General features: G+C 39.0%; 1 long non-coding RNA gene across 1 annotated transcript in view; it reads left to right on the forward strand.

Annotated features, from left to right (window-relative positions):
* LOC107515282 overlaps positions 1-26,550 on the forward strand; it is a 379,686-nt gene that overhangs the window by 251,730 nt on the left and 101,406 nt on the right. The window contains exon 3 of the long non-coding RNA XR_004951989.1: positions 995-1,113. This is a non-coding gene — a long non-coding RNA (uncharacterized LOC107515282). The remainder of the gene's footprint in view (positions 1-994; positions 1,114-26,550) is intronic.

Consider the following 26,550-nt stretch of genomic DNA (forward strand, 5'->3'; position numbering starts at 1 on the left):
CTATATCTTTTGTTTCTCTCACATAGTTACCTTGTCAGTTTCTCTAAATAACTAAAAGATTCATAATCTATAAAGCTAAAAACATATTCTAAGATTATAGTTATTATTTTCAAATTGTGTAATTTCTCTAATTTCAGAATTTTTATCGGAGTGACTATTTAAAACTTGTTTCAGTTTCAAAGGCTTTTGCAGCTCTAGCACTGTTGTCTGTGTTTGAGATTCAAATATCTCTGCAGTAGTCATGATTTCAATGCTACCTATATTATTCTCTTTTCTCTGATATTTCTTTGATGCATAGTAAGATTTATTGACTTGTATATTTTATCTTTATCAAAGAAATGACTTAGTACCAAACTAAGATATCCAGAGATATTTCTCAAACTTGTCAGCTTTTCTCTCTAGCCATGGTACCATTTATATAGCCTAATCCTTTGATCTGTAGTTTCTTCTTCAATGCACAGGGGAAATGCCCTCTCCTATATTTGTTAAAAAGACTACCTGAAATGCAATTGTATGTAAAAACCTGACACACATTGGGCATGCTACAAATTATACTATAATCGTTATTATCTGTGATATACAGGGTTTTTTTTAAGTCTAGCATCTTTATTCCCTTATTTTGACAGTAGAAACCCTTTCTTTGGGGACCTGCTCCCTCCCCCTGCTCTAAGCATGGGTCTCTGCAGGCTGCCAATTCCATGACTCCCATCTCCAGGATACATAAGCACATGACGCAGATCCAGATAACACACGATAACACACAATGCAACATTTGGATGACGTATTATAAAACTTCACACTAGAAACCTATGTAATTGTATTAACGAATGTCACCCCGATGCATTTAATTTTAAAAAATAATAATGATGTTCCATCCCTCTGGCAAGCGATTGATCAGAGAATGGGAATATGTCCCAAGGTACAGAAATCAGTTTTCTCCATGATTCTCTTAAGGGGAGCATATAGAGAACATTTCTTTTCCTTTCTGATAAAGGAGCGGCATGGACATGATGACTAGAGACCTAGTGGCGACCTTGTCCTCTACACTATGGAGACACTGGAGTGCATACAGCTGGCACCAGGAAGAAGTAGTAGAGACAGCATCCGAAAAGGGTGAGTCCAGTCACTGCAATTCTTCCGTTAATTTTATGAACTTTCAACTAGTCTTAAAATCAACACGTGTTAAAGCAAGTTTGAATCCACTTTTTGTCATTGTACCCAAGAGCTTTTCTGACAGGTGTATCAGTTTGCATAAAGAATCACAGCCCTGTTATAAAAAAACAGCAGAGAAGACCCATTTCAAAAACAAACAGGGTTTAAAGTCAAAAAGGAAGGACCCGAGATACAGCATGGGTATGGATTCTTGAAACAGGAAAACACCCTCAGGTGCTTCCATCGAGGCACCGTGAGGGAGGTTGTTTAAAATGCATCACTTGGGGCTTGGAGCCAGCACCTGGTGGAAAGTAGATAGTGAGAGGCAGGCTGGCTGCTGGATGGGGAATTTGTAAGCAGGACATCACACTGCAACTTTCCGTAACCTAGTGTTTCTTCTGTGTGCAATAGATCTCTGCAGGAACTCTTGATTAAAGTCATCACTGTTGTTTGCCTTTCCGTTATTTGGTTTGTACAAGGCATCTTAATTTTCTGGTACTCTTATCCATGTCTATTCAACTCCGAAGACCGAGCTCTTGACCACTTCATGGTACTGAATCGGCTCTGTCTTGGTGAGGGAGGGTTGTGCAGCTGTGTATTTTGGCATTATGTGGGCTGTAGCATGTCCACTTGCAGGAAGTAGACCAAGTTTCTAGTCCGGAATCATTGGGTAAGAGGCTACCCAGAGAGGGTGGGCATAACTTTTTAGACTCGGCTTGTCTTGTTTCAGTTGACTTCAGAGGATCCCTGACGTTCCTCACATTCTCATGCTGGATGTTCTTCTCACAATCATCGGGCCCTCAGGCTGGGTTTGGGAGAGGGCATCTCTCTTGCAAGTGTGTGTTGCGGAAGCCTCAGGTGCTGAACTAGCCTGCATGCGCTAAGTCGCTCGTAACTCGGGGCGAAATGCTTGTGTTTTCGGTGTCGTCGTTGTTGTTGTTTTCACGCTGCTATCCATCTCCAAGGAACAGGGAGCCTCCCGCTCTCTGAAATAGGGTGCTATGTAGATGTTGGAAGTTTAGTTTGGGATGTTAGAGTAAGATGAGACTAAAGAGATCATCTTCTACATGATTCTGTCTTACCGCTCTTAGACACCAAGGAGAATGTGTCCCACCTGTGGTTAGTGACAGAGCCAGGCTGATAATGTTTGAGTCCTGACGACAGCGTCTCTCCCCACACTGCACACCGTACTACCTGAGGACACATGAGCTTGATGGAGCTTTGCTAGTTTAAAGTCTTGGTCACGTAGTGGCTGGTAGAGGTTCGGCTTAGTGAGACCCCCATGCCTGCAACCAGAGTCCCTGTGGTGGTTAGGACTGCAGCTGCACCAACTGGTGGAGGCACCGTGCAGGGGAGGCCAGGCCTGCACGTGGTGCCCTGGGCGTCACTCTAGACCACCGTGGGGATTAAAGAGGCAGATCTTCCAGTGTCGAGGTTCTCATCTACATCTGGCCTTGGCCCATTCAGCACACATAATGAACACTTCCTAGGCACCTGTGCTGAAACTGGGTGTGTGTATGTGTGTGTGTGTGTGTGTGTGTGTGTGTGTGTGTGTAAAAGAAATAACCTCTGTCCTCCAGAAGCTCATAGTCTAGTGACAAAAGGTAAGTGCCATGTGAAATGGGAAATCCCCCTGTGCTGAGAAAACAGAAGCCAAGTGTAATTCTGGGGTCCCATAGATTTTTGTTCTTATCCTCGCTGGAAAAATCAAAGCACAGAGCATCCGTTTCTACAAGTACCGATAAATGGATGCCAGCCATTTCATTACATTTTTACCTAATTAAACAACCAGGGAGCAGGAGATCTGGGTAACAGGCTTCGTACAGGCGTCAGTCTGCCTCCCCTACCTCCCACAGTGCACCTAGCTACCTGCCTCTTCTTCTCAACTGTTAGAAGAACGCGGGTTTGTACTTATTCTTTTTATCTCCTGAATTAAACATGGTCTGCACAGGAAAAAGTAAAAAGAATCGTAGAATGTCTGGTCAATGAACAGAGGTGATTGCCTTCCACATCTTCTTTAATGGTGCATCATGAGTTTCCATGATCGTATTCCATCATTTAATGATACAACAGAGGTTGGCGTGGACTGGCACAATTGTGTATGTGTGTGTGTGTGTGTGTGTGTGTGTGTGTGTGTGTGTGCATGCGTGTGTCACTGTACCTGTGTGCGTGTCAGCGTGGGCTGCTCAAGTAATTGGCAGATGCCTATGATTGGAAGGGTCACAAGGGTTTCAAGGTTAAGGCAAGAGCGGTTTCTAATCATATATGCTGGAAAAGAAAGATTCATGAAAAAGTGATTGGGTTGAGTGTGAAGCTCTTAAACCCTCTGGGCAGAGTGGCGGGACGGCACTACAGCCTAGGAAAAAAAAATCACACTATTGTCGCTCATGAAATTATTTGTTCAATCCTTGGCATTTTCACGATAAGAAAGAAAGATAGGTGATAACTGCATAATCTTTACCAAAAAATATCTAGGTTTGGGTCCTGTATTTAAAAGGTATTTTCTTGCACAATGGAGTAATAACACCTGTCTCATAGGATGGAGGGGAGAAATCAGGGAGGGAATATCAGTGAACCATCTGATACAGCACCTGGTACATAGCGAGCACTCGGAAACATCACTGTTGCTCTTTTCGTTATTATTGCTGGTATTTTCATTATGGAATTTTCTCTAGAGAATAGTGCCCAAGACAAGAAATACCTTTGGGAGCGGGACCCAAGAATGGTCACTTTGCCTGCTCTCCTCTCTAGACCGGGACACTGGGGTGCAGCCAGACCTGAGGTTTGTTGCACAATCCCACCAAGATGTGGGAAGAGTCTGTGTCCTTTAACACAAACATACAAGGAAGGCCAGCTCCCGCCATGCTGCTGCCTTGCTGAACGTTTGTTGGTGACTTCCGCGTTCTTGAGGAGCGGGGGCTCATTGCCGACTCGTTGAACCCTTCTGCCTTCTGTAAGACTCACACCAGCCTTATTTGCCTCCCACGAAGCAATCTGACTGTGTGCTTCCTTCAATTTATTCTTTCTAAACATGTATTCCATTATGGCACACCCTCCTCCTGAGATTTGCAACTTGACATCTCATGCAAAGCCTGATAAATGGTACTATTCACAAAATGTTGTATGCATATGTATGTTATACACACGTGTGTTTCTGTGTATTTATGCATGTGTGTAAAATGCTCTCCGATCTGCCTGGGATGGTGCCAGAGCCTTTGCCGGGGCAGGTCAGCGGCTGATTCTGAAAACCTCCGGGTATTCCCATCCGCGGGCAGAGGGGAGGTCCTTGTTCGCAACCCCTGTCTCCGGATGCAGCATCAGTCCTGGTCCCCTCTGGAGAAGCTCACTGTGTGGGAAGTTAAGTCACTTCCACATACGCAGAGGCACCGTGATACCCAACGCTAACATGAATAAAATAAATGCGTAAAGATCCGAAACATATTATCACATTTAGACCAAACTCTAGCTATTACCAGGCATATAGGCCAGAGGTTTTAAAAGTTGTTATTCTTGAAAAACATGATTGATTTTGGACTTTTTTTTCTTTAACTTCAATGTCATGAACCAGACATCCATAATTATATTATATCTCTTATACAAATGAAAACGAATAAATTAAAACTGGACATGTTGCAACAAGACTGTTGACATTATATACAAAGCCTGCTTATTGTCATAAGATACTCTTAACCTTCAAGCCAAAATCTTTCAAAACTATTAGCGTTAAATCTTGCAGCTGTTGTCAAGAGTTCTCCTGTTCTCTGTTTTACGCATTGTGCTTTATTTGAAATGTTTGTTATATTTGTGTATATAACTTGCTGTGAGCTGTTCCTTGAAAGCTCCAAGGATTAAACATGAAGGTTGAGCCAGTTCAAAAGGAACAAAGTTAAGAATATTAAAGAAAACTTGCTAAAATGAATGTTTAAACCATTAAAATATTTAGCAAGGTTTGCCTGGAGCTGTTTCCTTTATATAAAACATGATGCATTTCTTTTCTCTTTCATTCTTTCTCGTTTGAAACAGATGAGGTTAAGGAAAACATACTTCCGCTCTGAAGTTTTTTTTTTTTTAAAGCATTAGAAATTTAATATCTAAATACTTTATGCTTATAGATATGCTTGATTGAGGCAGAAATATCTTAAATATTCCAAATCTTCAGGCTAGTGGTTTATGGGTATATTTCATAGGTGAAGGACATGAAGTGCCCAAGGGATTGTCCTCTTTGAACTTGGATCAGCTTATGAGTTTTCCAAATTGCCAGGAATTAAATATATAGCAACAGATGAAATAGGTCTTGCTTATCTTCAAAATGCAAAAGAACGGATGAACTTTGCAGAACTCACTGTAGATTTATCAGGAATTCTGGTTTTATTTATTCAGTACCCAAAGAAGAGCATGTAATTGATATGTCGTCCAGCTCCTCTACCATCCTGTGGCATTTGGGATTCCTCCCTGCCTACCCTGTTCAGAAATGCCAGGCTTTGGATTTGTCTGGGCATCCAGCCAGCCAGCCAGCCAGCCAGCCAAACATGTCAGGGAAGTGTGGTATGATGGAAAGAGCATGAACTCCAAGCCAAACCATCCTGTGTTCAAGGGATGTCTCCTTGTGTGACTTGCAAACTGACTTAACCTCCCTGAGCCTCAGTTTCTTGTTCTATAAAATATGAATGATATAATGCCCACATTATATCATGGGCCATTTTTTGGAAGTATGTAAGATAATGTACTCAAAATGCTTTTTAGTGCCTGCCTTATCAATGTTAGGAGAAAACCAACAAATATAGAGTGGGGGCTTATTGAGCTGGTTATTTCCTCCATTCTTAGGTCTTCAGAGCCCAAACTAAAATAGGAATCTTGTGAGTCATACTCTCGTAGGATCACTAACCAGCTTTGCCCAAACTTTCTTGAATCACAGTGCTCTTAGCGATTCAATAATTCGTGTATGGTATCCTGAGACCAAAAGAAATACCCAATATCTCCACTTATTAATTAGTTCAAATAAGTTGATATGCATTTATGACCTAACAATTTGACAGTCATTAAAAACATATGTATAAATGATCATATATACATATGTATTATATGTAATACTACATATAACTTAAGAGAAAGAAAAAAATACTTTTTTTTTCATTCTTTAAAAAACACAACTACTCATTGTTGGATATGTATGCTTATTGAGCTACAGCTTTTCAGAACTTAGAATCAGTTTGGATGCCTCCACTGTCCTTTCCTGCTCCACATTAATTGTCATGCAGGGCTCACTTTTTATTCACAACCACCAAAAACCTAGCTTTGCAAAAATTTTATCATTGAAAGTAATGCAATACAATCTAACGTTGAAACTGTGCCCTACCTTGGGGCAGCAGTTTTCATGATATGTGTAACTCATGTCCGGTGTCACTATGCTTCTCTTGAAATTAATTTTTTTGAGTAAAAAATGTAAAAGCCCATGGCACCCCTGTGCATTTGCTGCAGCCTCCTGGGGCACCTCAGCACACAATTTGGGTCTAAAATATCTTTGGGGGCACTTTGCCTTACTTCTGCAAAGAAATGACCTTGTTTCAAGCCCCAAATATGGATTTCACAATGAGAAAAGAGATACCTGTGAAGATACTGAAATAGTGAAGGCCAGAGCTTCTGCACATCTGCATCCGCCCAGCAGTTCAGGGTACAAGTTTTAGCCTCAGCGGTGTGTATCATGGACTCTCTGAGCAAGATGCTCAAAACAGGTCAAATGGACATACAGGAGCTGAAGAAATACAGCCGCCCACCAACCTGCCTGAATGTCTGGTCATGTCATCGCGAAGTGGCTTTCCTACAGAATGACCAGTTATGCCACCTTCCTCTTCAGAATTTTCGTAGCATTTATTGCCAGTAGCATGTAGAGTCATAGAGTGCCATCCACAGTCACCAAGCAAATACCTATCAGCTCAGTGTTTGGCATTATGTTAACTGTCTAAGTTTCCTGTTTCTAAACTTACAGGGCACATAATCAAGAGCATGCTTTCCCTCCAGCTCTCCAGCTTGCCCCTTCCAGGCCACCCCTAAGTTGTGGCTCAGTGTCTTAACACAGTGTCATTTCAATTAGCAACTCTCAGAGGTGCCACAGAGGCCTGCCCTAGGCTGTATGTAGTCTGTTTATTCTCACACAATTGAACATACATTTTTGAGTTTCAATTTAGAAACATCCAGATGCCTAGAACTCCATTATAGTCTTTGGTGTGAAAAGAAAAGTTTCTGACATTCTCTCTTGGTCTTTGGGGAAAAAAAAATACTTCAGTTTCTGTTTAATTGCTCCTTGGGCTAAAGTCTTGACCTTCTTTAGCAAATACAAACCCTGTGCTTTATTTTGAGCTCTCAGACCTTTAAGGCACGAAGCCAGTCTGTGGGTAGAGTGAGAGTGAGAAGAAACTTTTGGGAGAAGCGAGCTTCTCCTCCAACTCTGACCTGGAAAGTTTGCACACTGGCAGGCACAAGGCACAAGACCAGGAGCCACGTTGTTCTCTACCTGCTGATTTAGTGCCCCTTCCCTTGCAGACTTGCCGAGAAGAAGCAAGCTCCTGGCTTCTTGATGCTTTGACTTGGCCTCTCCCTTACCAAGAGGGCCAGGCCAGAACTCTTTTTCTGCTGGTGAACAGCTGGAATGCCCTCCCTCAACACAAATGTGCCAGAATCATTTTCCCCCAGCATCAAAATCAAAAGTGTCTGTTTTATACTTACTTAAAGAATATATCTGCAATATTGGAAATAAGAGAAACTGTTCACTTTTTAAGAAGAAAGTAGAAATCCTACCAAGAATCTAACCAATGTATTATCTTTCCTTGCATGTGTTATTGCTGTTGCTGTTATTGCTGTTTTTAAGATTAATTCTGAGGAAATAGTTGAACTCTCTGTATATGTGGCATGCTAGCTCCCAGGTCTGTCTTGACTCCAGTTTAGATTCCTGCACTTCTGGGACTTCCGGGGCCAACAATACGATGATTCCCTCCCCCTAATCTTCCCCTCGGCCCGTTCTGCCCACACAGCCTTCACCACACACACCTGTACAGCTTTCACCTGACATGTGAGGGGAGCTGTAATCTCTGATCTCCAAATGGGTTCAGGGAGGGAACGTAATGGAGGAGAAGTAGAAAAAGTCTGTTGGGCTCAAAAAAAAGCAGCCATTGTGGTAAAGGGACAGTGTTCATATTTTCCAGAACTTTCAACCCTGAACCAAGTTTTAAATACAAATAATGGGACAAAAGGTCATTCTGCCATTGTCATGCCAGCATCCTCACTCTGGTTCCAGAAGCATGGCGGGAATAGAGCCCACATTACCTTTCTTACTACATTTTTGGAAGACTTATGCAAGAGTCTCCTCTTCTCTGTGGGGAGTACTTCACAGACCCCCATGGATGCCTGAAACCACAATAGTACCAAGCTCTCTATTTACTACACTTTTTTTTATACATACTTACCCATGATAAAGTTTAATTTATAAACTAGGCACAGTAAGAGATTAAAACAACAATTAACAATAAAATAGAACAGTTATAGCAATATACTGTGTTAAAAGTTCCATGAATGTGGTCTCCTTTTCTCCAAATGTCTTATTGCACTGTTCTCACCTTTTCAATGAAAGGAAATGCCTTATGGCTCTTCTTCGGCACATCTGAATTGCCAGCATCACTACTCTCGTGCTTTGGGGTCATTATAAAGTAAAATAAGGGTGAATTGAACACAAACACTTTGACACCTCGACAGTAGATCTGCCAAGCCAGAGGGCTACTAAGTGACTAACAGGCAGGTAGTGACTAACAGGCAGGTAGTGACTAACAGGCAGGTAGCTTGTACAGCATGGAAATGCTAGACAAAGAAAGGCATGATTCATATCCGGGCAGAATGGAGCAGGAAGGCTTGGGACTTCATTGTGCTACTCAAAACAGCGTGCAACTTAAAACTTATAAATTGTTGATTTGTGGAATTTTTCATTTAATGTTTTTGGGCTGCAGCTAGCCATGAGTTATTTAAACCAAGGAAAGTAAAACTGTAGACAAGACAGGGCAACTGTAGTGAGTGAAACCCCTCCCAGATTTTGGTAATAGGATGAGCATCGGTTCTAGTTTTCGAAGTCTATATGTGAGTTAAAGTTGTTGGGGTTGGCACATCAAACTTACGGATGGGGTACAATGGGAACTGAATGAGATTCAGGGACTTTTAACCAGATGCCATTTACGACCTGAATTTTGTGTAATTCTTTGTTAAGAACCTACCTATTTAATAGATAATAAGATATGTTCCAAGCAATTTGATTCATATATTATAAGAGTCTTAAAATTACCAGGGATGGCACCTAAAGCTTACAAATGGGAGAAAGTTAGATTTTTGTGAGTTTTCTGGAGGAGTCAAGCTGCTCTTAAGCCCTTCACTTAATTATCCATTTTTTTAGCAAGTATTAAGAAAAAAAAAATAAGTCAATTTGAAACCTTAATGACTTGTCTATGTAATGTGATTAATGTATGTTCTATTTTCCCATCTATATTACCTCGCTATTATCCTTATAGGTAGATAGAATATGATATCCTTATTTTACAGTTCAAAATTATTTTGAAAGGATTGGAGAGATTAAATGGATTTTGGTCTTACCATTTAATAGGTTATCGGTTCATTATTTAGATCACTCATTCATAGATATACTCATTCAGATTTTTCGTAAAGGCTATATTTCAGAACCTATGCTAGGTTTAGAGGATGAATGCAAGCAATAGATTGCTTGTAAAGGTTTAACAGTGGGTTGCTAGTAAATGTTTAACAAATCTCTTTTGGGGGCTTGAGTGCTGATTTGTATCATTTACAAAATTCTGTGATGTAAAGAATCCCACCATGGCTGATTTCTTGCTAGCAATGTGACATCACCAAACTCACGGGTAGGGAAAGATATGTACAACATGCACCTGTGAGTGGTATAGATGGCTGTAGTGCACCTCTAGGCCGCAACTGTCTTAGTCTATTCAGGCTGCTATAAAAAGTACCATCGATTGGGCTGCTTATAAACAACAGAAACATATTTCTCATAGTTCTGGAGGCTGGGAAGTTCAAGATCAATGTGCTGGCAGATTTAGTGTCTGGTAAGGGCTCACTTCCTTGTTCTCACTATCTCCTCGCATAGTGGAAAGGGTCAGCTCTCTTATTTGGGGACTGATCCCATTCGTGAAGACTCTACCCTCATGACCTCATCATCTCCCAAAGGCCCCACTTCCAAATACCATCACACTGGACATTAGGATTTAACATGTGATTTTTTTTTTTTGGCATGGTTGGTGCAGAAAGGGGCAAACATACAGACAAACATTCATTCTATAGCAACGCGGTGTAGAAGACAGTTCCTGTGTTTGAGTTGCTAGTCTTAGTCAAGGAACAGAATTGTAAATAAATATTTACAATATGATGATGTGATAAAGGTATGTTGGAGTACTAGTCTTCCCAGAATGATTATCAGGTAGACTTTACAGAGGAAGAGATGTCTGAATTGAGTCTTAAAGAATGACTATTATTTCTGCAGGCAATCAATGTGAAGTAAGAGCTTTACAATCTCGGACAAAGGCATGGCCAAGGGTATGCAAGTGTCCATGATCATGGTGTGTGCCAGGAACTGTGAGTGGTTTCTTAAGATGTTAAATGGATGTGTCCTGAGAGTCTCAGGAGATGAGAAGTAATATCACCAAGGAAATTTGAATTATGTTAAGAGGTCCGGACTTGCTTTATCATGAGGAAACGAAAATGGAGTTTTCAGAACTTTTTTCAGCTTTATTGAAGTATAACTGACAAATAGGAATTGTACATATTAAAGGTATACAACTCGATGTTTTGATATGTGTATATATTGTGAAATTATCACTACAGTCAAGCTAATTAACATATCACATGGTTACAATTTCATTCTTTCTCCCTCTTTTTTGTGACGAGAACACGTAAGATCTACCTTTTCAGCAAATTTTAAGTAGACAATACAGAATTGTTAACTGTAGTCTCCACACTGTATAGTAGATCTCCAGAATTTACTCATCTTGTATAACCGATATAGATCAAGTGTGTGTGTGTGTGTGTGTGTGTGTGTGTGTGTGTGTGTGTGTGTGTGTCTGTTTGGGGTGGGGTGGAGAATAGATATGGATATGACTTTGCCTGTAAAGTGGTGAGTAGACTTAAAAGTGACAGTCCGGTGGTAATAAGACAGTCAGAAGGATGGCACAGGACTCCGTTTAAGAAAAAAAGAGCCAGGTATGAAGAGTTGAAAAGGGCCAATCAGGCTGTAGAATCACCTAGGCCAACGATATCGTGGAGACTTGAACCCAGCCCTCTGGGTCCATCTCCGTAATCTCTCCTCTCACTTACTTCTCTGCCCTCTGCATACGATAGCCACTTCAGGGGTGGCGGGGTACTAGACAGCCCCTTCCTGTCCTCAGGTCACCCCCGGTCGAGGACTGTGAAGGCAGAGACTATCTGTGTTACTCAGAGCTGCAAAGATGGCTTGCTCCCTGCTTCAAGAGGCCACGCGGACCCGGGGCCATGCTGCGGAGAACATGTGGTTGCTATTTCATTTCTGCTTTATCATTTTTCATTCTGACATAAAAGCTCCCCTGCAGCAGGGAGAGAGCGCTGTGCATTGTAAGGCGTAATGCGAACCGAGGGCTCCTGCTTCGTGCCAGAGGAAACGTGATTCAGAAACAATTTGAGGGCAACTGCAAGGTGATGTGGCCCAGAGAACCAGAAGCTATTGAAACTTTAAACATCATTTCTGGACAGTATAATATGTTCTGCAGGGCAGCTTGAAAAAAAAAAAACAGGAAAACCCTCCTTGACCAATCCTTGGAGAATTTGGAGTCTTTAAATATCATCTGGAGCAAATGTTCCTTAAAGAGCCCATGCAAGACCACAGCGTTGAGCTGGAGGCACCTTCATCCCGTGTCCCCCACCCCCGAGAAAGCCGGGGCCACAGGAGGGGATGGACTTGCCCAGGGTCTCATACCCCCTGGCTACAGATGGGGCCTCCTGACTCCCCACTCCGTAGCAGGTTTTCCCTGCCAATGGCTACCTCGAGCCACTCTCTCCTTTCTCATGTTGAGCCATCAAAAGGTGAATTTTCAAGGGGGAAAACCAGTCAAGATTTTTTTTAAAAAAAGAGAAAAACAACTGCCCTATCCATCCTTGCCCGGTCAGTTCAGTTCTGTGACCTGTGCATGTCTCTCTCACCTTGGGCGGCACGTTCCTTGAAGGTACCTGAGCATCGTGTCTGGAACAGAGCTGGCGCTCAACAAATGTGGAAGGAAGTGTGGGAGGGAGGGGAGGAGGCAGGCTGGGGGGAGGGAGGGAGAGTGGGGGAAGCATGGTGGAAGATGGTTTTCAGTTTTGAGCTTTTACATAAAGGAAAGGGGCGTGTGATTAACATTCCACAAACTGTAGTGGTCAGAGATAAAGATAAAGGCAATTTGTATCTATCGAATGGTTTCTTTTTAACATCTCAGATTCCGTTCACCAGTTTATCACTAAGAAATTATGTTTCAGCTATGCACTATGAACAATTCATAGCAAAATATATCAAGGTTATTGGTAAATTTGGGCTTCAGATATCGATGACTCACCAAATGCAATTGCTGGTCTTTGGTGGGATCCAGAACACATTATTTTTTCTGCATCTTAATCATAACATCCAATCTTTTCTGCTGTGTTCATTCAACAGGAAAATGAGCACATGATTTCATTGCAATATATAAAATGAATTTTATAAAAATTCTAGTTTTTTTAAAATAAACTTTAAAAAAAATTAGAACAGTTCAGATTTACTGAAAGTTTGCAAGATAGTACAATGAGTTCCCATGTACCCTTACGCAGTTTTCCCCATTACTAATATCTTACCTTAGTTTGGTACACTGGTTACAATTAATGAACGATGTTGATACATTATTAACTAATGTCCATACTACATGCTGATTTTCTTAGTTTTTGCCTAATATCATTTTTCTGTCCCAGGATCCCATCCAGGATACCACAGTGCATTTAATTATCATGTCTCATTAGGCTCTCTTGGCTCTGTCAGTTCTCATTTTAATAGAAGTAAATAAAAATATGTTTGGTATACCTAAAGATAGTAAATGAGTTTTCCTCCCCAACACGAGCCTGTGCTTGTAAGCACATTTTCCACAAATGTGAAGTTTTAAACATGTTTACTCTGTTATGGATAAGCTAATGGCTATATCACTCAAAGGAGATAATACTGCACCTCAGGGTAATAAACCTATTTTAGAAAGTACAGAAAATTACAAGTATGTTGGTAAGGAGTGGCGAACAATGTATACAGCCCGTGATGTAACAGTCAATGTACCTTTGGTTGTAAGCAGTCAGAATACCAGGATTGCCACCACTGATCATTGGAATGCGAGGCACCCCCAGGGTGCCCAGCTCCCGATTAATGTGCATGCTCAGAACGCTGGCTGGGAGTGAGCGGAGGCCAAAGCAGTGCGAGACTGTCCCATTCCTGCACAGATGGGATGCTCTTTATAGCCCAGTCCTTTCTTGCTTGCTCACAGTGCTACTTAGCTTGTTGAAGGAAATACATAACTGAAAGCTGTTTAAACTAAGTGGTGTTTATAAGCAGTTTCTTTTCATATTGTCTACCCCTCGAATAAAACACTCCTGCAGGGCCAATTGGAGTATTTCCTAGGGAATTTTGTTGTTGTTGTTACCAAGAAGCCAGAACTAGCGAGGAAAGCTGTTTTCCTGTACTACTTTCAGTGTGTGAGGACGGAAGCCTGGAATGATCAGCAAGGAGAAAGAAAGTTTATAATAGCAGCAAATGGAGTCGGCACGCAGAGAAAATCAGGCAAGAAAAGCAGAAATAAAACACCAATATCAGCACCGAGTGTCCAGAGCACTGGGTTTCAGTTGCTCCTGAAGCAGCTCGGTCATTGCTTTTTCCAAAATCCTGCCCCATTCCCCTGTGTTATTGCTGCTTTTCACCCTTGTGTAAGATTTCTCTCGTCTATAACCGAGGGAGTCCTGACTAATACATTTAGTAAATATACAAACTACTTAGGCATCTTGTTTTATGTTATTCTTTCACATATCATTCATATATTTTTCCCTTCCGATGTTTATCACATTTTGTAATTGCGTATTTATTAAATGTCATTTCCCCGTTACATCACATATAATACAAGAGTCGGGACCATGTCTTTCTGGCTCACTGCTAAATACATAGCACCTAGCATTATCCTTAGAACAGGGTAAGTATTTAATAAATAATGATGGGTGAATGAATGAGTGAATGAATAAAGGAACCATACTTTATATTCCAGTTAGTTTAACTGTTGAAAGCAATAATGAACTTTCAATAACTTCCATGAAAATTTCATCAGGTCAGGGTGAAGGAGTGGTTCTCAGTGTCTAAGAATCTAGATGCCTGGTGCTCATGGAGAAGCCATTCAAATTTAACATACGGGGCTATTTAATTGGGTTATTGTGTCATGTAGTTTGTAGGGTTTGGGGTTGTTGATATCTCCACTGTATTTTATGCGTTGATTTCGAAAATGAAATCTTTGGTCTTAAATGGGATTGTTGTAGCCAATTAAAATGAGGATGATTGTAATTTGGATCGAATGCAATGATGATAGGATTCTCTCTATCTCACAGGGGCATTGCTTAGCCAAATTAAAAATGAGATCGTTCCCTAGATAGTACTTTCTTATTTTAAAAAAAAAAAAAAAACCGCTGTGAAAGTGGGAGAGAATAGCACTTTCACATGAAATACACCACCACCTCTAACAGCTAAATTGGTAAAATTGAATCTGCGTGGAGGAGACGGGATTTCTGCAGAAGTCTCTTTAGGGGACAGTATATTTTCCAAACCAAAGAGGAAAGAGTAGAAATCTAATTGAAAGGCTTGGTCGAGGGCATAGAAAGAAATACGAGACAAAAATTTTGCAAACGTCATGAAAGGAAAGATGCGTGTTAATTTCCTAGAACTGTAGTAACAACCACAAACTTGGTGGCTGAAACAACAGAAATTTATTGTCTCACGGTTCCGGAGGCTAGAAGTCTGAGGTCAAGATGTCGACAGGCTTTGTTTCTTCTGATAGCTCTAAGGAAGAATCTGTAGCATGACTCTCTCCCAGCTGGCAACCTATGTCATTCTCTGGCTTGCAGAATCACCACCCAGACTTCTGTCTTCATCTTCGAACCGCATTCTCCCCACGTATGTGTTATATTGAATTAGAGTCCACCCTAATAATCTCGTCTTAACTTGGTTATTTGCAAGAATCCTATTTCCAAGTAAAGTCATAGTCTGAGGAACTGGAGTTAGGACTACAGCATAGGAATTTGGGAAGAACACAATTCAACCCATAACAAGATGAGCCCTCAGAAAAGGATACTTTTTTTGGATATTTAAAAATGGGGGGGGGGGGTAGCTAAAGAAAGGACATATTTATTACTCCCGCATGGTCCAGGGGCAAGAGTGCTCAGATGGGCTGGGCTTAGCATTGACAGGTCTATTTCCAAGGCAGAAATGAAGAATAATCTTTCTCCCGCCTCAGCTCTGACCCCACGCTTACAAAGCAAAATGCTGGAAACTTTTTTAGTGTTCCCACTAGAGGGGAACACAACTCACCTGATGGCATAGGCATTCTTATCCTTTCTGGAATGTTAATTCTCAGTGTAAGCTAATGTCTCATTATATATCTTCTAAGTCAGTTTCTGTGAACTTGATTTAAGATAAATCAGTCCTCTGAGCTCAGTACATCTAAGTGCTATGGCTGGATCCACTTTCTGGACATGTCACACACCTCTATACAACCTGGATGATATAGTCACCTCGTTTCCTCAACACTAATGATAAAGGAGTACAGTTTTTAATGCAGTTTAAATAATATTTATTAATATGTGCTCATTATTTGTGCATATGTCTATTCTTAGATATATGTCTCATTCATATCTGTATTTCTAAAGCTTATAAAAATATTCAGTATATAATAGGAGCTGAGACGTTTTTGCTAATATAATAAACGTGCTAAAAAGAGCATGATTCCTCTAAATTACAGCTTACATAACTTTCGTTAAATGTGAAAAAATATATATGTGCTGCCTTGCTTATCCTGATGATTTTGAGTTATCTCTAGTCATTGCAGCAGCATTTGGTTTCCTTGCTGTGAATTCCTTTGTTTTTCAAAAAGTTCCCAACCTCTTAATCTAGTTTGACTCCTTAGGAAGGAGCCTAAAGAAGTTGCTACATTTTCTGTTCCCACGGCACCCTGACCTTTTTCACCTTTATTAAAACCCATCACACCTATAAATTATTTTAGTTGCTTCATCGAGGTATAATTGATGTAAATAACCTGGACATGTATAGTACAACTTGATATCTTTGGCGTATGTATATACCGATGAAACCATCATCACCATCAAGATACTGGCATATCCACAGCCCACAAAAATTTGTTTGCACTCCTTGTAATCCGGCTCGCCTGCCCGTCCTCATTCCTGCTCCCATCTGATGATCTTTTCCTCACTATAGGTTAGTTTACATTTTCTACAATTTTGTACACAAGTCTGTACTTTTTTTTGGTCTGTCTTTTTGCATTTAGGATAACTGTTTTGAGACTTATCTATGTTGTTAAACGTGTCAATCATTCACTGTTTTATTTGTGAGTAGTCCTTCTTTGCATAGATGTACCATAACTTGTTTATCCATTTACCTGTTGGTAGACATTTAGGTTGTTTTCTGCATTTGGCTGTTATAAATGAGGTTTCTGTGAATACTTGGTGTACAAGTCTTTTTACAGATATATGGTTTCATTAATATTCAGTAAATACATAAGAGTAGAATAGCCTAATTATACAGTAGCTACATATTTAAGGAAATGCTAAGTTCTTTTGCAAAATGGTTGTCCTATTTTACAACCACACCAGCATTGTAGGAGAGTTTGAGTTCCTCCATAGCCTTGCCAACACTTGATATGGTTAGTCTTTTTCATTTTAGCCACCTCAATAGGTATCTCATTGTGGTTTTAATTTGCATTTCCCTTATGACTAATGATATTTAGTTTATGGCTATGCTTCTAAAATTTAATTTTTGACAGAAATGTAAAAATTTACTTATAAATATGGAATTTAAAAAATTCTATTTGGTATTCTTAAGATAGATGCCTAATTTTGAATGAAAATATTAGTTGTTTTACTATGTATTCTGAAGTGTAACATCAAATAGGAAAATCTGTTTCTTTTGCTTCTTATGTAGTTCACAGGACTTTCTAGGAAAATTCCATGCTTTTAGTATAACATTTAAGAACTCTTTAATAAACCTATAAACGTAAAGACTTTCTCCTGTTTCAATCTAAATGTTTTATAGTTTTACTTTTTAAATTAAGATATAAAATTCATTTTGAGTTAATTTTTGTACCCGGTGAGATATATTGATTGAAAATTAGTTTTCTGCTTACGATTTTCCAATTTCTTGGATAAAATGTCTTTCTCCACTGTATTTCTTTTGTGCTTTGTGGAAAAATAAGTTATTCATATACGCAAGAGTCTATTTCTGACCTGCTCTTCCAGTCTATTGATATATTTGTACGTCTTTACATTAGTATTACGCTGCCATAATAACTCTAACTTTACAATAAGTTTTAAAATCAGGCAGTATTAGTCCTCCTACTTTAATAAGATTTTTAAAGTTGTTTTGGCTTTTTTGTATCCTTTGCATCTCTATCGAATTTTAAAATCTTCTCCATTTCACAAACAAACAAAAATTCTGCCCGTTTTTAATTGGGATTGCATTGGATCTAGACCAATTTGTAGAAAATTAACATTTTAACATCATTCCATTTTCCAGATTATGTGCTCAATATATCTCTGGATTTTTTTTAGGTCTCTTAAATTTTCTGTCAGCAATATTTTTGAAGTTTCACTACACAGACCTTGCCTATCTTTTGTCAGATGTATCCCTAAGTATTTTATATTGTGATGATATTGTATATTTTTACTTCACTTTTTGATTGTTTATTGCTTACATATAGAAATACAATGGATTTTTGTATATTGATCTTGTAGCTGTTGCTGAATCATCTGTTGCCCATAGCCCAGTGCTCTCAATAATGATATTATAACTCTATGAGGATAATGTGGAAGCCACTATTCACACTCATTTTTTAGCTGAGGGTTGTACCCATAGTGCAACCAACAAGTTGATGTTAAAGGAGGATTTACATCAGATGAGTGCATATTTGTATGAGTATGCTTAAATTTTTATTTATCCTCTGAGGAACTAGGTAAGTATTTTTTGAAGGCTACTCAGTTACCATTAGAAGACTGAGAATAGGTGCGAGAGGATGGAGATACTGTGGCATACCCCTACTTCAGTCAAGGTGACATTTTTATCTATATTACATATTAAAATGATACTTCAGATTTTACTTGGAAGGTAATGGATGGATGGATAGATTTTAGATAAGTAGATAGATAATTGCAGCAATAAAACATTTACAAAATTTCTGCCTTAAGTATAGCCCCAGATTTATTTTTTTTAGGAATTTTTCAAATAAAATATAAAAAATACGTAACCAAGTTCTTCTGTGACTGACTCAGTAAAAATAAAACCAGCATTATGTACAATTAAGTATTAATCGAATGCCTCTTTTCAAAAATATTTGTAACAGGCTCTGCTCCACCCCTCAGCCTGCCCCATCCCAGTCCACAAGGAACAGCTTGTCACTTGTCATTGCCACAATAAGGCAGGTGAGAAACTGAGCCCTTCCTCTCGAGTATGACTACCTTTAAAAAATTGCCCCATTTTTGATACACACTTGTCAACCATTTCTTTAAGCTTCTGAAGGAAGCTGTAAGAAAATGCGTGAATCGAGGTCAGGATTACACTTCTGCTGGCAACAATCAGCTAATTGTTGAGACTCAGTTATCCTCATTGCTGGTTATTAAATCATTAAGGGCCAAAAGTTGATTCCTCCTAACAGTGATCAGTGCGATTCAATTCTGTTTTACAAATGCTGAATAAAATATTTGAAACCGCGACATCTTAATCTATCTAACAAATTAGCACTTTTTTAGAAGGAGCTCACAGCACAGCCATAATTTATAACTTTAAAAATAATTCTTGTCTACAGCCATGCCACCCTGAACAAGCCCAGTCCTGTCTGATCTCATAAGCTAAGCAGGGTTGGGCCTGGTTAGTACTTGGACCACTTAGGAAGACCAGGTGCTGTAGGTGTAAAAAATAAACAATAAGGGATTGTAAGCTGACAAGGTCTTTGCAATCTGTGAGGTCAACCAAGGGTTGCCTCTCCTAAAAAAAAATAAAAATAATAATTCTTTGTTTACAGATACCAAGCATCTTCACTAACTAATACATACTTAATGACTTTATATATTAACGGCCTCAAGTTCCTTAGTAAGGAAACAGAGAGGTACACTGAATTTCACCATGCCTCATGGTAAGATGTATAGGTTAAATTGCTTTCAGCTACGACTTTACCTTAAATAATAAGAAAGTATATTATGTCTCATGAGAAGAACTCTAGAATAATGCAGTGGATACATTATCTCACTCATCATAAAGCCTTCCTCAACTGGATCCCCAGAGAATCTGCCCATGGCGCCCTAAGTCATCTGTTGAATATAATGAATTGACTTTTCTCCTATGCATCTAGAACAGTACTGTAACAACTACCCCTGAGAGAATGAAGGAAATAGCCACATACATCATTTTCTTCATTCAACAGTTCCAAAGAAGAGCCCCAGTTGAGGAAGGCTGAATAGCTTGGCTTCTCCCCACCCCAAAACAACTTCCTCTGTGACTGATTGCAAGTCACATTAGCAATTCCTAGCATTGCATTCAAACATGACAAATTTTAGGGAGAGAAACAGCCTCTTCCCTTTGACTATTTCTTAGAAATAAGGACATAAGAAGCCCCTGGAACACTTTCCTCCACATCTTATTGATCCAATGGTAAATTCATTGAATCCAAAATATGTTTGCATAATGAGCTCCCACAGAGAATCAAACATCTCTTGCAGTTGACTAAACCTTCAGGTGCCACTACTTTTCTCAGAATGGTATATAGGCTATAAACTAGTGCTACAAAATAAAAAATGTGCCACAACTATTATTTCTGAGTATATAAGCAATAAACATGCCTCCAAATACAGAGTCTAGAGTTCATTACAAGATAATACAATTGTTGTGTATTTTACTTTTACCAATACGCGGTTGCTGCAGCTGCATATGACTTAAACCACAAGGATGTCAATATACTGAAAGGTTTAAGAACAACTAAAAAAAGAAAATACCAGAATTCGAGATTAGAAGTCCTCCTTAAAAGTTGGCAGCAGTGACTATATACCTTATTAAACCATAAGAGTATATTACTAGAGATTCATGAGTTTTGTTTCCCATCCATGTATGGAATATATATGTATACTTCCATCTCCCCACTCAAGCTAACAATGTCTCAAATGGAATTAAGGTGCAGATAAGAGAACTTGCTCAACCTACTTTAGAGAGAAGAGGATTCATTGCAGAATGTCAACTGGATTATAGTTTTCTTTGAAGGATTGAACAGAAAGACTCTGGCTAGAGCAGAAGCAGGCCAATTCAGAGACTCTTGTTATCAGCGAGCCAATTATTGAATTGAGAAATTGCTGCTACTACTGCCAGCTCCAGAAATCAAAATGGAATATGTATATGTGGACTTTCTTAATGTTACATTGTTTTACCCGCCTTGATATCAAGAGCTTAAGGTATAATCCTATTCCTCTATTTCTAATCTGTAACTGCTATAAATCAGAGGTTGATCTAGTCCCAGTTTTTTCCTTTAACTTTTTTAAATTTAATGTTTCCTAATATATCTCATTCTAGAATCAGAATCAAAATGAGGTTATATAGAATTCTCTCCATCAAAATTAGTTTAAACTTAAACATCCTCTGGTTTTTCTCAATGTTGAGTGACTTTTCTCTTAAGGACATAAAATTTCTTGCTCTCTTAATGTATATCTTTCCATAATCCTTATCATCTTCTCCTCGACCCTCTCTGCTTGACAGAAAAAAAAAATACAGAGGCGTAGTGTTGAATGAAGGGAGAAAAAGACAGTGTTTTCCTTGAACTGCTCTTTGTGGTTCTTAATTTTCTTGCCTTTATATAAACATGGACAAGGATTTTTCTGTGTACCAAAAGCATGGCATTTTAATTGAGCCTCTTTCCATTTAGAAGGCATCAATTCGATAGCCTCTAAAAGACAAGGAAAAATATTTCCAACTTCCAAAGTTAGTCCCAACCGCTCACAATTGGGCTATGGATTATGACATTTTAAAACACAGCACTGTATTTAAGAACCAGAGTTGTCCCTAGAAACACAAATATGTCATCTCCTGTCTTCTGAAAACATAGTATATAATGCAACAATATTTATCACTAATAAGTTTTTTAGAGGGAGAAATAAAAGAATTCTATTCCAGCTAAGAAATCTGCTACTGCTGATCGTGGGCAAATCTCGTTCTAGAGTTTCTATGATTATGAAATCATTATCTTGACAAACCCCTAGCGACTTAAACAGTTTAGAGTTGCCTGACTCCAAAGGACTGGGGATTAGGCAGTATCTAAGATTCAGCCTGTATTACTACTGCCCTAATGTTTTAGATTACTTTATAGCAGTAAGCACGTAGGAAATAGACTGGATTTATTGACTAGTAAAAAAAATGACTTGCTTTATCATTTGTGTGCAACCGAATACCTTTGGTATGCCTGACTAGCCTTGAAATGTGTGCTTTTGAATACTTAGCCCAGCTTAATGCTACTTTTATATTGAATGTGTACTCTGATATATATGGATAACCAGTTACAGAAGAAAAAAGTAAGCTTTCGTTCCTGTCATAGGTGAGCACGAACAGCAGAGGTTCTGTCTCTTTTGATACATCAGGGTTTAGAAACTATGTTTCCCATATACTCTTTTTTAAAAATGACAAAAGGTAATTAAATTTAATAATTCAAGATGGTGGAGATAATATAGTATTAATGTAATGATATTAAGTGTTTGAAGCGGAAGTGCATATAGCCTAAATAATCATTGTAGACTTGGTAACAATAGAGAGCAAGTAGCAAAATTTACTCATGAGAGTATACACACACACACACTCACACGCATAATCATTTAGCAATCATAATCTAGGTTTACAGTTGTAAAATATATTAACAACATTTTAGGAGTTAAATCATCTGAAATTTTCTTATATTTAAGAGTAACTTAAAATTAAGTTTTTGAAATAACATTAAAAAATCAAAATCAGTTTTCTCATGTAGATACATAAATCAGTTCGAAGATGATCTGGGAAATAGTCTATGCACATTAATAATAAAAATATACACAAAATATCTAGCCCAACAAAAAATGTTGAAAGCACAGATAAGAACATAAAAAAAAACTTTAATAAGAAATTTAAAAATGAAAAATAAAAAGAGTCATATTCTGTCTCCATATGAGAAAATTAGCTTTTATAGATGTTCATTCATCTTAAATTTTATTCACCAGGAATATGAAGCATGACAACTAGTTTAAATATATAATATATACACATATATATTTAAAATCCTAACTCATTTTATGTCACAATTAACCCTAAATTAATATAAAATTCAATATAAAAAGAAAAACTCTGAAAGAACTAGTAAAAGAAATAACCTTCTTGAAGTACGTGAGGTACATAAGACCAAAAAAATTAAAAAGTAAATAAACAACAACAAAATAAAAAATGATTTATAATGCAAATATGAGGAAAACATTTAGAACCAATATTAAGATAATATCTAAATATTTTATAAATCTTTAAAAATGTATTTTAAAAGTTTCTTAGATCAAATTGAGGAAAAAACAAAATGAAGAACAAATTTTAAAATATCCAGTGCATACACGAGCACAAATTTAACTCCGCACAAAATTTATAAAAGTTTAAGAGTTACCGTTCTTTGCCTGTCATGTTAGTAGAGATTAAAAACACCTGGTGTGGTAAGTGTGTGAGCAAATAAAGACTCTTGTACACCACCTAAATAAGTTGAAAATAGTTTATTTGGGGAGAAAACTGACAATGTTCACATAAGCCCTCAAACTTGTTAGATTATTGCCCTAGTAATTTTACTTGGGGGAAAAAATGTATCCTGAAAAATAACCAGAAATATGTAGATATATTTATGTTCAGTAATTTCATCAGAAGCCAGCAAATATCTAAATGGTCAGGAAGAAAAAAAGTAGTTAAATAAATTATTAAAATCACTATGTGCAATATGCTTCTGGATTTAAGAATTTTGGTTTCAGAAATGTTAAGAATGTAACTAGAAAAAGGCAGCAACAAATGAGCTATGTGCGAGTTTATTACACTCTGTCCCAGGGGAGCTCTGCATTAGACTGAAACAGCATATTGGAAAACACTAGCAGCTTCTATTGCTGGGCGATAGGATTATGAGGGATTTTTTTTTAACTATTTATATGCTCTCAATATTTGTCTAGAACATATATTCTTAAAAAAAAAAAACCCTGAAAGTAACAATTTAAAATATAACTGTTATCTGTACATTTCGGATTTAGATTGCATCTTTATATCTATATATAGTAGAGTAAGAGGGTCTCTTATTTGTCAGAATCGGTCTTGTGATTATTTTAAAATAAGTTCTCACAACTTGGAGGGTTTCTATTTTGCTGCAAGAACTAAATATATCTCACATATCAGTCATTCGTACGAGGATATTTTATTCATAGTGACTTTCCCATTTTTTGGACTATTTCAGATCTCTTGGTGACATACTTGGATACAGTAGAGCAGAGAGCAGGGAGGTGGCCCTTGGAATGAAACAAGCTGGGTCCAAATCTTGTCTCTGTCAGTTGCCATTTGATCGCCCCAGAAAAGTTACTTATCCTCGCCACGCTTTTGCTTTCTGATAAGTAAAATTGGGATAATAACCCCTACCATATGGGATTATTTTAAGGGTAATGTAATATATATATATAAATAAGATATTGTAAGTGTTCAACAAATATGAGCAATTATTTTCACTTTCAAGGGTACAAATAAACCTCAACATCTGAAAAACTGTGTAATTAACACTATATTCAGCTTCAGCCGTAATTACCACATAGTATAAATCTACTCACAAAACCATTGACTAAGCGCTGAGACTGGGCACCAAGCCTATCTGGGGTGTGTGAGCTTTCTAGTTTCTGCTACCACCTCGGTGAGAAACTTTATTTATATTTTTTGAGGAGACCTGAAGTGAACCCCGCCCTTACTGGCAGGAGGGGTGCAGGAGGCAGGCAGGGCACACCGCCGAAGACCGCACCGTGGATGTGGACTCTCAGAAACTTCCTTTGGAGAGGCGGTGCTGAAGCATTGGGTTCTCCCCATCAAACCATCAGAGAGAAACAAAACGCAGTGAGCAATATCATGCTAAGACCAAGTACTTTCTTAAAAAAAAAAAAAATAGCTCTATTACAGTATAATTGATATACAAATAGCATTGTACATTTAACGTGTACAATATGATGAGCTTAGGTATATACAAACACCTGTGATAGCATCACCACAATCCAGGGACTAGATATATCCAAAAGAATTGAAATCAAGATCTAGAAGAGGCACGTGCGCGCCCGTGTCTACAGCAGCATTATTCATAATAGCCAAGGCATGGAAACAATGCAAGTGTCCACTGACGGATGAACAGATGAAGAAAATGTGATCTATGTAATATGTGTATGTGTGCGTGTAAATATATATATATATCTATGTACATATATATGTACATATGTACGTATATATATATATACACCTATACATATATATATACACATACGTGTGTATATATATATAATGGAATATTATTCAGCCTTAAAAAAATAAGGAAATCCTGTCACTTGTGACAATGCGATTGAACCTAGAGGACATGGTACGTGAAATAAGCCAGTCACAGAAGGACGAGTACTGCACGATTCCCCTTATACGAGGTATCTAAAATAGTCAAACTCACAGAAGCAGAACATACAGCAGCGGCCGCCAGCGCCTGGGCGGTGGTGGAAGCAGGAGCCGTTGCTGCCTGGGCTCAGCCTTCCAATTGTGCTACATGGATAAGTTCTAGAGACCTGACCTGCTGTATAGCACAGTGCCTGTGGTTCACCCGCCACCACATGGTACTGTGAACTTCAAGATCAAGTGCTTTCTAAGAGCAGACAGAGCTCCATGGCTTAAAGTAAAGGCTTCCATGGCGCCCTTGAACGCTGTGTCTGCATGAGAAATCTAGGGAGGGAAGCGGCAGCCCTGTTCCTCCTGCCCAGGGAGGCAATGCACAGAGTGCCGTGCTCGGGGCATCTGAGAGAGAGGGGAAGAAGGAACCTCGGGGGACGAGTGGGCGCTGTCTTTCTTTAAGATGGACTGTAACTGGAAACAGCCTTGGGCCAAGGTCAGGGTCACGAGTAATAGAATCCTGGCGGTATGTACTAGTTTATCTTCCCCCAGTGAACTGCTGCCAAACCATATACACAGCGTCGCACAGCGCCGGAGAGCGTCTACTGCGTCCCCGGAGCAGTTGAGGAGGACTTCTGTTGTGAAGATAGTTTCTTAGGTAACAAAGGAAAAACATGCATGGACAAGCTCTCATTCATCAGTGCCGCGGATTCCCGTAAGAATTAAACAGCGAGAATTTTGGTATTCTCTCCTGAGCAAAGCCACTTCTTGGAAGGGACAGATGGGATGGGGGCCCTTTGAAAAGGATGTGTGCCCGACCGAGTCAGTAAAGGCCTGGCATCTGTGTCAATTATTCAGAAGCCCTGGCCCCAAGCTTCCGGTTCCTGCTCTACTAGAGAGGGGGCGACAGCAGCGGCGACCGGCCTGGACGAAGCCATTTGTCGCGGCTCACGGGGCCCCCTGGCTGGGGACGGAGCCCCGTTTTATGTTGCTTACGCCAGTCGCCTTCAGATGTCCCAGTTTCTCAAACTGCGTTCGGCTGCTCCGATGGTGGAAGCTGTTGGACTAGAAATTCTAGATGGCATGTAGACTAGAAATTCTTTGCTTTTAAAAACAATCTTTTCAGTTCTGTAACATGAGTTGGTCCCACGTTTCCACAGAATAACTTTTGTCAGCAGGGAATGGCCAGTAAGTTGCCTAGCAACCCAGAATTCTAAAGGGGAGCAATTCCAAACCCAGGGGACTCTGACGTGGGCATACAGGAGGCAAAGCCAGGATGTGCCAAAGGGAGCACATTCTGGGTGGCTGAAAATAATTCTTCAATACAAAAAAAAATTTTTTTCTCTTCTATTAAGATAACCCCTTTATATCCCCCATGATAGTATTTAAAAGCATATATTTTTATTATAAAATAATAC

Source organism: Rousettus aegyptiacus, unplaced genomic scaffold (assembly GCF_014176215.1).
Source record: "Rousettus aegyptiacus isolate mRouAeg1 unplaced genomic scaffold, mRouAeg1.p scaffold_m13_p_7, whole genome shotgun sequence".
Classification (NCBI taxonomy): Eukaryota; Metazoa; Chordata; class Mammalia; order Chiroptera; family Pteropodidae; genus Rousettus; species Rousettus aegyptiacus.